This window comes from Cyprinodon variegatus, unplaced genomic scaffold, assembly GCF_000732505.1.
Source record: "Cyprinodon variegatus isolate N-32 unplaced genomic scaffold, C_variegatus-1.0 Scaffold135, whole genome shotgun sequence".
Taxonomy (NCBI): Eukaryota; Metazoa; Chordata; class Actinopteri; order Cyprinodontiformes; family Cyprinodontidae; genus Cyprinodon; species Cyprinodon variegatus.
In genome coordinates, this window is record NW_015150588.1 from 1051255 (window position 1) to 1068436 (window position 17182).

Sequence of the window (17182 nt, forward strand, 5' to 3'; positions counted from 1 at the left end):
CAGACTCCATTCATCATCAAGTCATCATGTTCAGATTGGACTCACTAGATTAGATGACTGGAGTCTGGTGTGCTATTGTTTAGTTTGAAAGAAGACCTGCAGCCACACAGCCCTTTCTGGAACCAGTTTGACACCCCTGCTCTAGACCATTAACATAAATCTATAGGTCACAGTTCAGTTTAACAATCTCTTCATGAACACCCATAGATCCATACATTTGGAGAAATATTATGTGTGTAAACTGAGTTATTTTAAGTGTTAAGTTTTTTTTCAGCCTTGCAAAAAAATTGCAAGCCTGAGAGCACCATCTTAGCTTTTAAGTACAAAGGAGGGAGCATAATGCTGTGGGGAGGTTTTGCTGCAGAAAGGATAAATTATCTTTACAAAATGAATGGTTTTGAGATAAAAAGACATTTAAGTATTTCGAAAACATAAACTGGAAAATGAAAGATTGAACAGAAACAGGTTTCACAAATGCTCCACAATCATAAACTCATCACTAAATAACTTTAAAAAGTAGCTTAATGAAGGTAAGAGTATTTCTCTAAAAACATTGTCCTAATCTTAATTATCTTTTTTTGGAATTTGGCATTATGAATAATTCTAATGCACTGAAACAGGAAATATTTGACCGAGTTCCTTTAAGAAAGAGAACACATGTGACTGTGTATCTTTATTTTTTCACTTTTAACTGTTGTAAGCAAAGTTGACAAATAACATAATGTTATTTTATTTTCAACAAATGTAATTAACTATGACTTTCAAAGTCATGCTTTGTAAGCAATTCACATAAATACTTGTATCTTAGTTCTGGATACAACAGGAGTGTTTACAGATCTGTCCCAAACTTATGTTGGCCTTTGTGTCGATAGTGGTATAACTATTTTCTCAATCTATTTCCTGTTATTTCTAACTTGTATCTCCCAGCATTTGAGCAGTAACTGCTGTGTAGGCAGGAGCCCTGCCAAGTAAACAAGGCTCTTATAAAGTATTAAACACTTCACAGCAAGGACCTCACACACTGCATGGAAGCATTAAAAAGCAAAGATGCACAAATGCAAGAACAGTATGCCTGAGGAGTAAGTGAGAGTCCCAATGCAGAGACGGTGGCCTCTTTTTTTCTCCAGCCACAGTGAAATTGGATCTTCTTCCATCCCTTCCTGGTAGGTGGTTGTGTGCTGAAACATCAGGCTGCTGTGTCCCTCTTGGCTTCCATTTAAACACAGAAAATTTGATTCCACTTTACTATAGAAACCTTCACTGTACTACACACCAGAGACATATCTAGTTTAGTCGGCATGCAAAAATAAAATTGCACAAACTTGTAATATTAATCCTTTGCTTTGCTTTTAGTGTATGCAGCTTTTTCCTGGTAAGCTTATGAAAGAATGTGGAGCTCCAGAAAACATGAAAGAAATCAAAACAAATAAAACCTATAGGGCACACACTGTTCTTCCTCTCAGCTTTCCGCCTCATGTTTGCAAAAAGACACCACTAGGGGGGGCTGTTAAACAGTCAGCTGTAGAGTTGTTTTCCTTGAGATGCTGGACTTTAAGTAATGATCACAAATCAAGAAGCTCATTCATCACAACACTGTGTCTTTACTTGTACATTATTTGATTATTCTAGTGAACATGTCAAATATCTAATGGGTTGTTTTTTGTTTATTCAACAAACCCAATAATTTCCATTTCTAAGGGAAGTTGTGGGGTACATTCCTTTCAAAACAAGAACTAGTTCCAGGTTCAGTTCACATAGACTGAATCATAACTTGCTCATAGTTTACCTTCTAAAACCTCTGAATAAAAATCCGGTCCAAATGTTGACTCATGACTATGAGGTCATGCTTCAGCTGTGCTTTTGATACTGTCATCTTCTGGCCTAACAACCTGGCTTTTGTTAGCATATTGACACCTGTTTAACACCTGATGTGTAGATTAAGCAGATTTATTGAGATAAATGAGTGATCAGAGAGAACAAATCAATGTGACATTCAGCTTGTCAAAAAGGTCCTACCTCATTGAGAAGGAAGCATAGTAGACTGCACTCTCAGATGGTTACCAGCATAATTTTTTCAACAAATAATGAGGCATTTCCAAGTAAAAGGCACTTTACAGTAAGGACTGCACATACTACAGGGGCGCCTTAAAAAGCAAAGATTTCTACAGAAAACTGGTATATAACCATTTCTCTGTAGAAATGTTTGTACACTTTAAATGCACACACCCTTAACTAAAACACTGTGACACCACCCTTTGATGTAATTTCAACAACCCCAGCAACCCATATCTTGTCATGACAAATTTACCTCACTCTATCTGGCTAAAGTTGTCCAAATTCAGTGGTTTGCTAGTACAGCTGTAGTCAGTATTCCTCATCAGTTAGCCTCACAGATTTAAAATCCAATTAATAAGCAGACTGTTTGGTTATTCCAAATCTTTTATTTTCTTCTTTTTTTAGTCTTTTTTGATTATTTTTTGGATGTATGCTTGACGTCCCTGTAAAACTGAAAAAAAAAAAAAAAAAAAAAATACAATTTAGAATAACGAAACAAATACACAATTCAATGTAAAAGAAAAAAAAAAAAAAAAAAAAAAATACAATTTCACTTCATCTCGTCTTCTGTCAGGTATCAGAAGGAAAGAAACCCCAAAATCTAATGTCGTCATCACCATGTTTCCCTTTGGCTATGTTAGTCTTATGTATTTATTTATTTATTTCTAATTTAAGTCTGATTTTATCAGATGCCTTTAACAGATTTTGTCGGAAGTTTTTGCTTTGTGACAGAAAGCTTCAGCTTTACAGCTTTGCTACTTTATCCTCATATTCAGAGAAACAGATGATTACTGCAATGCGTAGAAGCAACCTGATCTTGTTGGAAACTTCTGCAGGTCTTTCAGAGTAGCTGTCAACCTCTTGAGAACCTTTTTTATTTCTGACCAAAAGTCAGAAATAAAGGAAGGTCCATTATGGAGAAAGGTGCAAATAAGTATTTGAACACATTTGAAGGTTTTTGTTTCTATCAATGTTCAGGTGAATTTAGTTAGTTTGGAAATTGGTGTTTGGTTTGAAGTTAACGAGGTTCTTTTGTGTCTATTTGGTTGATTAATTTATTGTTTGTCAAAATTGTCTAAAATAAATTCCTTTTCATTCATTCATTCATTAATTCATTAATTCATTAATTAATTCATTCATTAATTCATTAATTCATTAATTCATTCATTCATTCATTCATTCATTCATTCATTCATTCATTTTAAACACCTGAGAAAATAAATGTTAATATTTAGTAGGGTAGCCTTTGTTTGCAATTACAGAGGTCAAACACTTCCTGTAGTTTTTCAGCAGGTTTGCACACACTGCAGGAGGGATTTTGGCCCACTCCTCCACACTGATCTTCTCTATATCAGTCAGGTTTCTGGGCTGTTGCTCAGAAACATGGAGTTTGAGCTCCCTCCAAAGATTCTCTATTGGGTTTAGGTCTGGAAACTGGCTAGGCCATACCAGAACCTTGATATGCTTCTTCCAGAGCATTATCCTTGTTGCGTTCTTTGGGTCATTGTCATGTTGGAAGACCCAGCCTCCATCTATCTTCAGTGCTCTAACTGAGGGAAGGAGGTTGTTTCCAAAAATCTCGCATATGTGCAGAAAAACATCCCAAAAAAACATGAAGCTACTACCCCCATGCTTCACAGTAGGGATGATGTTCTTGAGATTGTACTTATCTTTCTTTTACCTCCAAAGACGGTTAGTGGAATTATGACCAAAAAGTTATATTTTGGTCTCATCTGACTACATGTCTTTCCCCAGGACTCCTCTGGATCATCCAACTGGTCATTGGCAAACTTAAAACGGGCCTTGACATGTTCCAGTTTAAGCAGGGGAGCCTTCCATGCCACGCATGGTTTCAAACCATGACGTTTTAGTGTATTACCAACGGAAACTCTCGAAATGGTTCTCCAAACTCTTTTCAGGTCATTGACCAGCACCTCCCATTTAGTTCTGGGCAGATTACTCACCTTGGGGCTCATTGAAACCCCACAAGGTGAGATGTTGCATGGAGCCCCAGTCTAAGGGAGATTGACAGTCCGCGGGTGGTTTACAGTGTTTATTGCGAAATCTGACAGGTCTATCCAGTTAAGCTGTGTAGAGAGATTGGAAGGAACATGTCATGACTCTCTCCTGTCAACAGGCATTCATTCCAATTACTCTCTGCCTCCTGCTCTGATTGCTCGTTCAACACGCCTGCTCTGCTCCCACTCACTTTAATCAGAGCTCATTCCTCCCACCTACTGTATGTGCCAGCCTTTTTAAACAAGCTCCAAAATAGTTGATGGGATCAGATTATTGAAAATCCCTGGCTGGTAGATGTCCAGCATTCCCTCTGATCTCCTGTGTCTGATCCTGTTTCTGCCCTACGATTTCCTTGCCTTTCCCTCGCCCCTGCTGGACCTTAACAGGGTTTGTTGATTTTTGAACATCAATGATATTTCAGCCTACTGACCACTGCTTCTTGCCTAGCCCCATGATCCCTAAGCCTGATTACTCCTCCACGGTTATTAAAGGGGTCATTTAATTATTATTTAGGGTATTTGGTGCTAGTCCTTAAGGTCTCTGAATAGGGTGTGTAACATTGGTTTGGCTGAAAATGGCATATTTGCTGTTCTATGAGCCCTAATGCAAGCCTAGTTAAGAGCCCTAGAATGAAACGACAGGTTTTCTTCCTTTTATGATATGCTCATGAATATTTAAATGAGCTGTGCGTTGATTGATTGGTTTACAGCGAGCGAGGCTGCTGAGCAAAGACGCAACATAGCAACAAGCACTCACTCACTGAAAAATCAAATTGTTGATATGGTAGGGTGACCATAAGACCTCTTTTTCCCGGACCTGTCCTACTTTTAATACTTAAAAAAATGTCCAGGAGGAATTTCACAATCATCCGGGATTTTGGTCAACTACAGGGCAGCAGAACCAAGCCGCCAGCTCCGGGGCTGGTCCGGGAAATCCGGCGGATGGGGGGAGGGGGTCAGCGGGGGATGGAGCGACTGAACCCGACCCGGTGATGGTAGCCATGGCCCCGTGCTTCGCCTGCCCGTTGAGGCAGGCAAAGGGAAGCATAGTAAGGCAGGCGGGGGAAAGCATACCGTAACTGGGTCAGGTTCGGTCGATCCGTCCCCGGCTGGCTCCAGACCTGGACCAGCCCAGTAGCTGATGGCTCGGTTCTAATACCCGATCTGGTCCAGTCAGTGGTCCTAGGAACACCCAGTACAGAGCAAAAAGAAAACTGTCAACTGACCACAGGATTGTAAAGCCGTATTTTGACTGTTGCAAAGAGTGAAGATTAAAAACACCAACAGCAGCTGGGAAGAAAGACCATTGATGACAGTCCTCTGTGTACCTGTGAGACAGATTTATGCATTCAACAGGACAAACTGTCCAACAGTGATGTAATTTTCCTTACAGACTTTATATTCAAGCACCTGCATTGTGTCCAAGGGGCATTCTTGGACAAAGCTGGCCTTCTAAATATGCTACACCAAAAAAGATGGCTGATGTAACTCTGATGCAATCTGAAACATCTTAGTCCTTTCAGCAGGATAAGTCAGTTCTGAACCTTCCTGTAAAGAGCATCAATGTTGTTACTCTAGTCCAATCCCTCTGGTCAAACCTGTAAACCTTCACATTCATTCTGAGGGTGGATTGTTGGCTTTGATGTTTTCATTCTTCCCTTCCATCTCTGGGCTGAGTCCCAACCACAGGAGCGGTTCACAGAATGACTGAAAACTGCTTTACCCTGGAGGGAAACTCCCTGTTTTCTCAGAAGACCTGATTTCAAAGTCCAACAGAGCAGCTGCACTGTGCATGTTGGGGTGTGTGTAACTGTGTGATCCAGAGTGAGGCTGTGTAAACACACACATACAGTAGATGATTTCTTCAAGGCTAACTATAACGCATCAAAGGCTAAGTTTCATACTGACACTGCAGGCTGAAAAACTCTGTTTATTGAACAACACCCCCTCTAACATCCTACAAGGAATTTACTTTCACTGGGAATTAAGCTGGCTATCTGAAATATACCAAGCAACTGGGAAATGAAGCAGTTTCCTTATTACATGACCTCCAAGAGGCAACAGAATGCTATCTAATTCCTCGAGCTTTCAGTCATAAGATTCACCTTTCTGATTTCAGATTATTCACAAAATCATGAGTCATAAATGAAAAAGAATTCTAACTTTATGTTGTTTCTCTGCACCCACAGACTACAACAGTATTTAGAAATACTGTATGAGGGAAGTTTTTTTTTTTTCCTACCAGTAATTGTACAAGATTATTTTCCCCGTGTTCCTTGTTTTACTGCCAGGTGCTACAATTTTGAGACAAAGATGCAAATGTACAGCAGCTAAGAGGCCTGTTTTTGAAATCTTTTTAACTTTTGTACTGTTAAAGAGATAAAATTAATCCTAAAGGTTAATCTGTATTGAGTACCTTAAAATAGATATTTTGTTTTTAGGTCAAATAGGGACAACACTGACAGCAGTTTTGCATCAGTGCCTAAAGCAAAATCATATTGAGCAGCTGCAACTCAGGAATGAACTTAACCCCCAGAGTGGTTGCAAGGCATTAAAGGAGTTGTTACCACCAGCTTTTACAACAGGACCTGATATCTATAGGGGTCTTTCAAATTTGTCGGATCGCGTTGATTCACATTATTAATCAATATGGTTACATGTTCTGGTCTAATAAATACCTTCTTTAAGTTTTGGGCTTTAAATATCTGGACCCAATATACATTATCTGGCTTTTATCATGTTCTAAACATGTCCTAAAAGTAAGAAAAAAGGAAAACCAATTCCCCACTGTTATTATGTATTAAACAAAAATGCCTTCATAGCAAAACTGTGTTATGTGAGAAAAGTATGCACATTCTTTACTAAATACAATTAGTAGACCATGTAGATAGGGGCAACAAATTAACTGTGCTGATTAACAGTTGTAGAGGTTTATGAGCTGAAAACTATTTTTTTGTCTACAATTAAAATGAACAAAGAAACATTTTCTTAATAGCAAATAAAAATGTTCAACATAATCAAAGCTTATTGAATGTTCCAATATGTAGGTATCTATTTGAAATTTCAAAAACCTTCTGCACATGCAAGTTTTACACAACAAAGGAACCTACTCAGTGATCTGTAATTATGTTGTTGGTTCACTCAAGGAAAGCATTGAGACTTCATACACTTTCTGCTTAGAGGTAAATCATGGCACCATAGCCTTGTTCTGGCCAATAGCATACAGTATGTAGATTGGAAGCCTGTTATTTCCAGTTCTAATGTTTTCTGGACGTCGAAGATGGTTGCTAGTATTGGATTGTGGACTGGGTTGCAGATAAAGACAAAAACTGTGTTAAAATAGTAAAACATAACAGCAGGTATTTTAAAAATAAAGAATATCGCAAAGAGTAATATGCAAACAACACACTTCTTTTTGTGGTTTGACCCATACCAAAGAGGGCAAGTCTCTCGCTGGCTTCTTGTTTCTGCCTACTATTGCATGAGCCTCAGACAGCCTTGGGAGATGGCAATTTTTGGTAAGGAGATGTCATGAAGAACCGATCAGCCAATCAGAGGAATCCAAGTTTAAAACATGTTATTAATCTCTCAACTGAAATGGCAAATCAAAATGAGTGTTGGCATGTGATCAATTCAGAGAAGTCCTTTATTTCTCTTGCTTGGTCCGAACCAAAAGCGTACCTTATGTTTGTCTTGTTTGTATTCAAATTGGATGTATTGCAACTGGACTTTAACTCAAAATAAAGCCACAAATATAATAATTGCTGCTTGGCTAGAAATTGCCATGGCAGGGCAGAGAAAACACCTGAAAATGCATATTGGATATTTATGGTATGATTTTGGTGGCACGGTAAGTCCAAAGACACAGATGCTCTCTGTGTTTGGGTTGGACAGAGGCTGGTTTGCATTCATACTTGAAGCAAACAGTGCCAGAGTCTTTTTGGGAGAGAACCAAGACCATCTCAAAAAGAGGCATCTCTCTGTTTTTTTTTTTTGTTTTTTATTATTTGTTGGTCTTTCTTCACACCTTAGGGCCAGACCAAGTGGCGGAAATGAACACTGGTCCAACAATAGTTTTGACTGTGTGCTTAAACTTGGTAATTCCAGCAACCATTTGGCATGACCTACTTAAACTTTAGACCTCAAACTGATTGAAGTGCTATGAGACATATAGAGGACTGTAAAGAAATGACTGTCTGAAAACCACAATGAGACAAAGCAACACTGGAAAGAGGAGTGGGCAAAAGTTCCACCATAGCAATGTAAGAGGCGGACAGAGCCAGACCACTGAGAGTATTAGCTGGAAAAGGTAGCTTCTAAACCTGCTGGATCACAGAGATGAAGGGGTGTATTTTCCATTTTATATTACCGGTAGTTATTTGTCTTCTTTGCTCAATTAGCTCAGAGTTCAATTTATAGAAACATTCATAACATAACACAGTATAACATAAGTCTCTCTTTGTGGCTTTTCCACATTAGTTGACAAAAAAGAAAGTATGAGCTAGATTTTACAACTCCTTTATATGCTTTGGTGGGACTTCCACCGCTGACTGTTTATTTGTTGATACAGTAAGTAAACATTTACTCAGCGTTGTTTCCCTGTAAGCTTAAGTTTTATTTCCTTTTTCAGGAACCAATTTCTAGAAACCAAGGTAGTTTTCTAAGGCCTATATTTACCCCCGTTTGTTTGCAAGGGATCTAAAAGGATATTACTTATGTTAAAGGTGTGGGGACTGCAGGGTTTTTTCCATCTTGCAGGAGGATGTTTGCATTCTTGTTTTAATATCTGAGATTTTAAAGGACATCTGAGTCAAACTGAGCAGATCAGACTGACATTTCTCAACTGTCTGTTGGGTTTTTACTAAGCTTTTCTTCAAATATCAGTGTACTATAAGAGTGGGTTAACCTTTTTATCTCTGCTTTGCCACTCATCTTTCAGATTTTTTACTAAATGTGTACAGTACTGAGTGTCCTTGATACTGGCCAGTAACTATAGGACTTATCTGAAGGGAGGAGGAACCATGCAGGGAGGTTACACACAGAATGATAAGTTACTGGAATCTTTCCCTTATTTCGATATTCTTTTCTTCTCTGTTATTCAGCTGATTAAATGATCTCCTTTCTTAACTGAATGTTTTGTTATTGATCTGCCATGTTTATCTTTCTACCATTAAGGATTTATTTTCCTGCTAAAACCTTAACAATCCTTAACGATATGCAGTATATGGAAAGATAACTGTGACAATCCAAAGCATCCATGTGAACTAACTCAAAATTTAAAGTTGCTTGCAAAATATTTAGACCTTCTAAATATTTACATATTTTGTCACATTAAACAAACATCAGTTTCTTTTATTGCAGTTTTTGTTGCATCTGTTTTACCAAACCAACATCAGTTGCACATTATTTTCACAAATAAAAACTGAATAAGTGTGTCCTTCATATTTATTCAATCTTCTTATATCAACACGAAATGAAATTGGAGGCCATCCCAGATAACATTAATCATATATCCTGTCAGTGACCAGATATTCTCTGCCTGGGCCTGTGGGCTCCTTGCTCTGGGGGCTCTGCACATAGGGCATCTCCTTACTATGGTCCTCCCAAGGCTTCTGTGTTCTGAGGGTCCTTTTTTAATGTCTGTGGCTCTGATTTCCTCTGCATCTTCTTCAAATCATCGGGGCAGGTCTGAGGAGCATCACGCCCCCTATTGAACATTTTTGGAGACACCTTATATACAAAAGTGGGGTCCCGGTACACTGACAGTTGTATTAGTTGTGATGCTTAAATACACAGATATACAGAAATACTCTACATAGAGTTGTGGTTGCCGTTAATTACATAAAGTTCCAATAGTACTATGTGCTTTTCAGTTATATATATTTTTTTACATAAATTTCCTGTTTGTTGCTGTGCTTTTTCTTTTTGTTGCTCTCTCTCTTTCTTCAGATAGACTTCTAGGGTATCTTGTGTTCTCTTCATCCTTCTTTCTTTTATGTGTTTTAATTTGCTCCCTTTTAATTTTTTTTACCCCACCTCTCTCCCTCTTTTCTGTCTCCATGTCGTGCCTGTGTCCATTGCAGTCAATTAATGCCAAAGCAAACTCTGATAGCTGCTTTTTTTATACATATCAAGCAGAGCATTGGAGCAGTAAGATCTTTTGTCCTTCACCTTTGCAGTCAAACAACTCCGATTATTATATTGTTGGTCATGAAATGTAAAATAAAGGACATAAGGAAATCAGTAACCCAGGAGGAGCAGCAGATTTAAATATCTGTGTTTAAACCTTCCCCTAAAACAAAAGAATTGCAGCAACTGATGATGAATTTTAACACATTTTACAAAATGTTATTGATTAAAAATGTAAAAAATTAAAAACTTTTAAAAGTACTTGTTTGTAGCTAATTTTTAACAGATTAAAACTGGCAAGTTTCCTTAACGTAAAACTGACTTTTTAATAGCTTTTTGTGACAAATGTCCCCTGCTGCGTGAGGTCTAGTGGTAACACTGAGGCTATGTAAGTCATTGTGGTGAAAATGTTGTTTTATAGCGTAAGTAGTCGTATTATCTGGGAAACAGAGCCAGTTTTCCCATGATTGGGTCAGTTTAGTAACAGCACAGGCACACAGTTTTGTCAGAGAAATATAACCTGGGTGGAAACTAAGAGGAACCTTTGAGTTTTTGGTATTTCAGTGTGGTCTGTACTATGCACACAACCACAGGATGCCATATCACTTTTATCCTGCCTCTCCCTGTAGCCCAGGGTATGTAATTCCCCTGAATGATACGGTGACTGAGTGTCCTTGAGAGAAATGACCTCACTCTTTACTCCTCCTTTTCTGTTTCCGAGACTGAAGCTGGATTGGAGCCAGGTTTCAGCTCTGGTGCCCTACACAGAATACAGCAATTAAGTGCAGCGTAGCTGGCACCCCGGAAGCCGGAGAGAGGGAGAAAAACCCGGGACTCTCCGTTGCTCCCTGGGGAGGGGAAAACAGAACAATGAGGAGAAAAGATACCAAAGCCTCCCTCATTTCTTTCACTTTCACCATTTAACATGGACAAACAGGTGGGTTTATTTAGAAAGATAAGAGGAATATATCAGGTGATCCTGACAGTTATTACTGAGAAAAATAAAGATTACTGTTATCTGTTATTCAATGGGGTATTTAAACCTTTGGTTTGACAAACATATATCTTAATATTACATTTAGAATAAATCATTTTGCTTTTTCTGATCTATATCTTTTCAGAGGAAAACATGCCTAAAATAATAATTTGATGTTTATTGAAGGCTGTGATTTCTTTCTGAAATACATCAAATGAACAAGATATGTGGCTAAATGGTCCTTATACCCATAATGATAGACATTATAGAGAACATACTGAAGCAACAACATTTTTGTAGGGTTAGAGGGCCTTAAAGGAATAGTACACCCAAAACATGATTAGCCTTCATTTTTAAGTTCATCCATCCATTGCCTAAATGCAGGGGACATCCTGCTCAGGTCAGCAGCTTAGCACAGGCAAACATAAAGACATGCTGTGCAATAAAAACAAACATACAGATATTTGAATTAAAAGGCTATTTAAAAACTAGTAAGCTTAACCCAGGAGTACTTGCAAAGAACAGACAATGTGAAAAGAGCGAAGGACACTGCCAATTGCAGTCTAAAGTCCAAAATGACAAAACTCCCATAAAGCCATACCATAAAGACTTTCTGACACCTTGCATTTATTAAAGGTTTTCTAACTTTGCATATATGCAATATAGCAAGATGTGACAAAGTAAAGGTTTTATTAGATGTGTAAAAGCATCTTCAGTGTGAGAAATACAATTATTTATTCATGCCTTTATAAAACAAATTAAATCAAATCACAGGAAATTAGACAGTGTTTCTCCAAATATTTTATGAGATATTTCAATTTCAAGTGAATATATGGTAAAAATAGAAATTGAATGTAAAAAAGGCTAGTAAGACATGACAAAAAAAAAAAAAAAAAAAACATAATAGACAGTTAAAACAAAGAATTCAGCCAGTATGATATTGTTATTGTCTTTGACTGAAAGTGCATTTTATGAGGGAAAGGGATGAAAACATGGGTCACTGTGGGTTCAGAGGGTAAACTATGTGCTTGCAGTAATGCCAGTGGTTGGGACTAGTGGAGGTGCGTATAAGCTGCTGTGCATATTTCCTCCCACCGCAAGACCGCTGATGGTCATCTTAACCGCGGGGTTTCCTTGGTTGTGTCCAGAAAGCAGCAAAGTGATGCGTCAAAGATATGGGATTTCAGCCGTAAAAACCTCAAAGGATATTTTTGATGCTGAAACACAAAACATTCTTGACTTCTTGATTTTTTAAATTACTGATCTAATCATGTGTTATTTAAGTGGGATTACAACCCTTTTCTTCAATATATAACTCTTTGTAATGGTGATTCATATTGAATGATGCAGAAAATCAGGAAGTGAAAAGTGACTCAGCAATGTAGTTATTTTTATCTGTAATTCAGCTGAAAATACACGTTATTCTCTGTATGATTTTTCTTATGTCCATAAATACGTATCCAACTGATCTAACCTGATAAAATTCAACCTCAAACTTTCAGCGAAATGGAAAATAAATGGGATCGGAAGTTGCTCCTGTTTATGGCTACAAAAGGAACATTCAAAAGTCATTGCATTGGTTACTGCTTTCTGTGGTTAAATTGAAAATAATTTCCCATACAAACAATTCCACGAAATATTAAAGGAGAATTTCCATATTCTTTATCTGAGCATCAGCTCATATTAATGAGTTTACAGTATGAACTAACATTTCACAAAGTCATGGCTAAAACAGTGCACAACTGGGGGAAAGTCTAAGCTTTTTTGTTCTAAAATAATGTTTACTGCAATAAATGACTGATTTGTTTAAAGTGTATGTTCACACGTTTGCCAGGAGTGCCAATGAATATACAGTAAAGGATGCCGTGTATGTTTTTTGAGATATTGTTTTGTATGCATCACATACCAGTACGGACATTTGTTTGAAACAATTTTAGGTTCTGCAGATGCAGCATCAAATAGAAAAGCTCAGCAAAAATAAAAGATTCACATGAAAAGTTATGCAACTTTATGATCCTAAAACCCAAACAATGTAGACATGGGCACCACATGACAATAAACTAAAAATAGAGGAGAAGGAAATATTAAAGTAGCTACTGCAGCACAACAAGCCAAGCAGTAATAACAGGAGCCAATACAAGTACACACATTAATTGTTGTAATTTTGTGATTTCAGCAGTTTGCAATACAGCTCCATAGTAGCACTTTCATTTTAAAACTTTGGCCATCACAATGTATTCCATGTACTTGCCTATCAAGCATTTTGCTGTTGCAAATAAATAAAACTCAAAATCTGTTGCCATAAGCAGCTAATAAATCACAGGTTTACTTAGTTTTGTATTGAACAGGCTCTCCTTACTTAGGTGCAAAGTGTTAAAAAACATTGATATTATGGTTATGTTCTCATTGCAAAGACTGATCCAATGTTTTTTTTAAGTTCCTGGTATGAAACATGCCAAGAACACACATAAAGTCAGATTTCAAACCTTGAAAAGCCATGGATTGCAGATCACCTCTAAGTTTCATATCCGATATGGAGGCCGTGAATTTAACTGGCTGATTTTGAATTTGTTGCTTTATTTTTTTCACCTTTTGGTTTGAAAAGTTAGAACATTATTTTGGGTAGGAAAGAACCTTTGGACTGTTTTCTGAATCCGAACAGCCTTCAGCAGGACGTCATTGCTGGTAGGAAACAGGAACTACAAAAAGCTTTCCATTACAAAACCTAAAAAACTAGAAGATGCATACTTTTTCATGTGTCACAAAAGAACAAATTATGTAAAAAAAAAAAAATTACATAATTTCTTTAGGTGAAGAAATAATGTACTTTTGTTAAACTTGGGTTGTGCCTATGTACTGTATCCTGTCACGGAAAGGATTGTGGGTAACTTTATTGCTCCTAGCAGTTGCTAGGAATGTCAGCAGGTCCCTCCTAAATGTAAGATGACTTTTTACGACGTGACCAATAGCACACTTTCGTTATGACTTAATTGACTTTATCGATTTGCTGAATTCAGATGGACAAAGTTGCAGAAACCTATAGACACCTATCTAGACTGGCTTGAATCACTTGCACCAAAACCAAATGTAAATCCAACTGTTTTCCAAATAAATATCCTAGACTCAGAGACAATGTGACTCCTTCCCTTATTCTTAAATCTGAAAATGTTTTTAACAAATTCTAAGATCTACTTATTAACATCACAGAATTATAGTGGGATGAACTTATGACCAAAACTATGTGCAACCAACCACATCTATGGACAAAAACTGTCAAAATGAAGATTAAATAAGCGTTTGGAAACCTACAAATATAAAGAAATGGCTAAAAATCTAACCCATTTAGCACAGAACAACTACAAACAAGGAAAACATTTTACAATAAAAAAAACAAACTATTAGAAAAAGTATAAAATATAATAAAAGAAGTAAAAACCTGGCTATATTTAAGAAGAACAAGTAAGCATTGAAATACATAGGAAACAACAGTAAAGATTAATGTATCAAAAATCCAGTGAAACAAAATGGACAACTGGCAGTATTATTTATGTGTGAAGTTTCAGCCCTTCTAACATGTCTAAGTGTCTTATGATCTGTTGCCCTAAAATATCCAATCTCTGCAGTCAGGGAACAAGGACAAAAAAATATTGATAAATTATATAAATAATGACATAAAGGAAACTTCATTATCCTAATATGAGTCATAGCTTGATTTGGATGGATAGAAAACAACATTCAGTGGAATTTATTTTCACAGAAGTTAAACGGACATTGTGTTGGCTTCGTTTTAAAGTTAAAAAAAAGGGTGAATTATGATACCTCAGTTGCACATGTTCAAATTCATGAAGTATTGAAGATCAAGTTAATGCAATTTTTGGTTCCTGTTGGAAAAAAAAATATGTGAAGTGTCCCCGTTAGAAACAGGACGGCTAAAATAAGCCAACGGGACTGCCTTATTACCTCAAAGATTTCAGTTCTGTGTTCAGTTTCTACCGATGGGACTCTCTGACTTGCAGAACAAGGCAGTTTTCTTTTAAAAAATAAATTTTAAATTACTCCCCTGAAGTGATACAAATCTAGACTGAAAAAGACGCTTTGTGGTAACAGTGGGAGGAGGATGATATTTTGATTTCAATAGGGGAATTCGAGTCACTTCACAGTACATACTGACATTTAACACAACAGAGGGAAGTAAGACTGCTGTGTCGGTATCTGAATCAGAGTAAATTTGGCCTACATATAGAAATGAATGTGTTAAACTTAATTAAGCACCTAACTTTTGACAAAAAGTGCAAAATCTTCCCAAATTAAATGTCTCAAACCTTTAAAGTTACTGTGTGCACTTGCAGTTATTAGTTGGCATTTGTCTTTTGGGAATTCCCATTTCTGTCCCATTTCCCCTTTGACCCATACTCCATCACCAAAGAATAGAGGTTCGAAAAGAGGTTTAGACACTTAAAAAACCAACAAGAGGAGGGGATATAGAGAAGAGATTTGGGGGAGGGGGATGAGAAAAAAGGGCAGGTGTTTGTTTGAAAGGAGGATAAGAACTACTGTGGTGTACACGTATATTTATGTATGGGTGCATATTTGCATGTGTGGTTGGAAAGCAATGAAACCAGACGTGTTTGATGGAAAACCAAGCCAACTGCTAACACAAACACACAGCGGGTAGAGAGAAAAAGGTTGGTGGGGGGGCAGAGGAATGATTACAGTGGAGGAATGTTTTGTGTCAAGTTTACATTGGCTGTCATTAGGATGCTGATACTAACCAGCAATGACAGAGGTAAGGATCTGTTTACACTACAGTCCATTATCAAGTTTGCACAGCAGAGAATACATCCATATTTTGCCCTGCAGACCTCCTCCTAAACCCCCACTGTCATCCTGCATAGGACAAAACTCGTCAGGATAAAGACAGTCCAAGGAAGGATCTTTCACACACCCAGGAAAACAGTGTGCTATGTGTTTTCATCATTATCATAATTGAGAGTGACTGCAAAGACCGTAGATGGGGAGGTGTCCACCTCACCCCCTTCCAAATAATCCTCTTTTGACAAATGAATAATTGAGAGTAGGGGCGTATTTGGCTCTGCTCCACAACCCTGAAGAGCAGCTGGGGTCAAACACCGTAGATAAAGGGTGAGGAACTCACTGCGAGTTCTCACTTAATCTTCTGTTTAGGCTTGATGCCAAGCAAAACATGACTGTCTACAGAGCTTATCCAAGGTTGTATGTGGCTCAAACCAGACATTGATTTGTGGAGCCCCTTCCAAATACCATCAAGTACCAGAATCTTTGGCTCAAGACTCAGGTGTAGACTTCGGTCGTAATAAGATCCTAAAATGCATTCTTACTCCACTGACTGTTGAATTGACTAACAACTGAAAGATTATGATGAGAACAGTTCAGGAAAAACTTCATAATTAGCTGTTAATGGAAATCTGTGCTGAAACGGGGAAACCTCTACAACCTGCAGGGATCAGGCCTTTGAGTGCTGAGTTCTGGCTTCTTTGGACTAGAGGGCATGTTTCCATTAAGAAGATCCTTACCTATGCCATTAGAAAATTGACTTAGAATTTTAACACAACTTGTTAGCATCTCTGTCAGGCACATCAGCTTAACCAACAGAAACTTTATTTAATTTACTTTTTACATCTAAGATTGTAAGGTTAACTACTATAAAGTAATATCAACCACATATTCAACACATATGTGTTGCTTACATTACATGTATTTTCAATTAGATTTGTATTGATAGCATTTGGCATGTATGAATCATGGTATCAAATTATGAACTAGGTGATATAGATATTATGTTATGGTTTATTGAGCATAAACATTTATATTGGATTTGTCTAGAATAAATTGATCTAATATAAATCTAAAAGTTGTAAGGCGGAGAAAGGATTTATCTTGATTTAAACTATTAAAATAAATAACCTAGCTTGGACTAAAGGCCCCAAATTGCCCAAAAGAATAGTGCTTTCCATAGAAGTCTTTT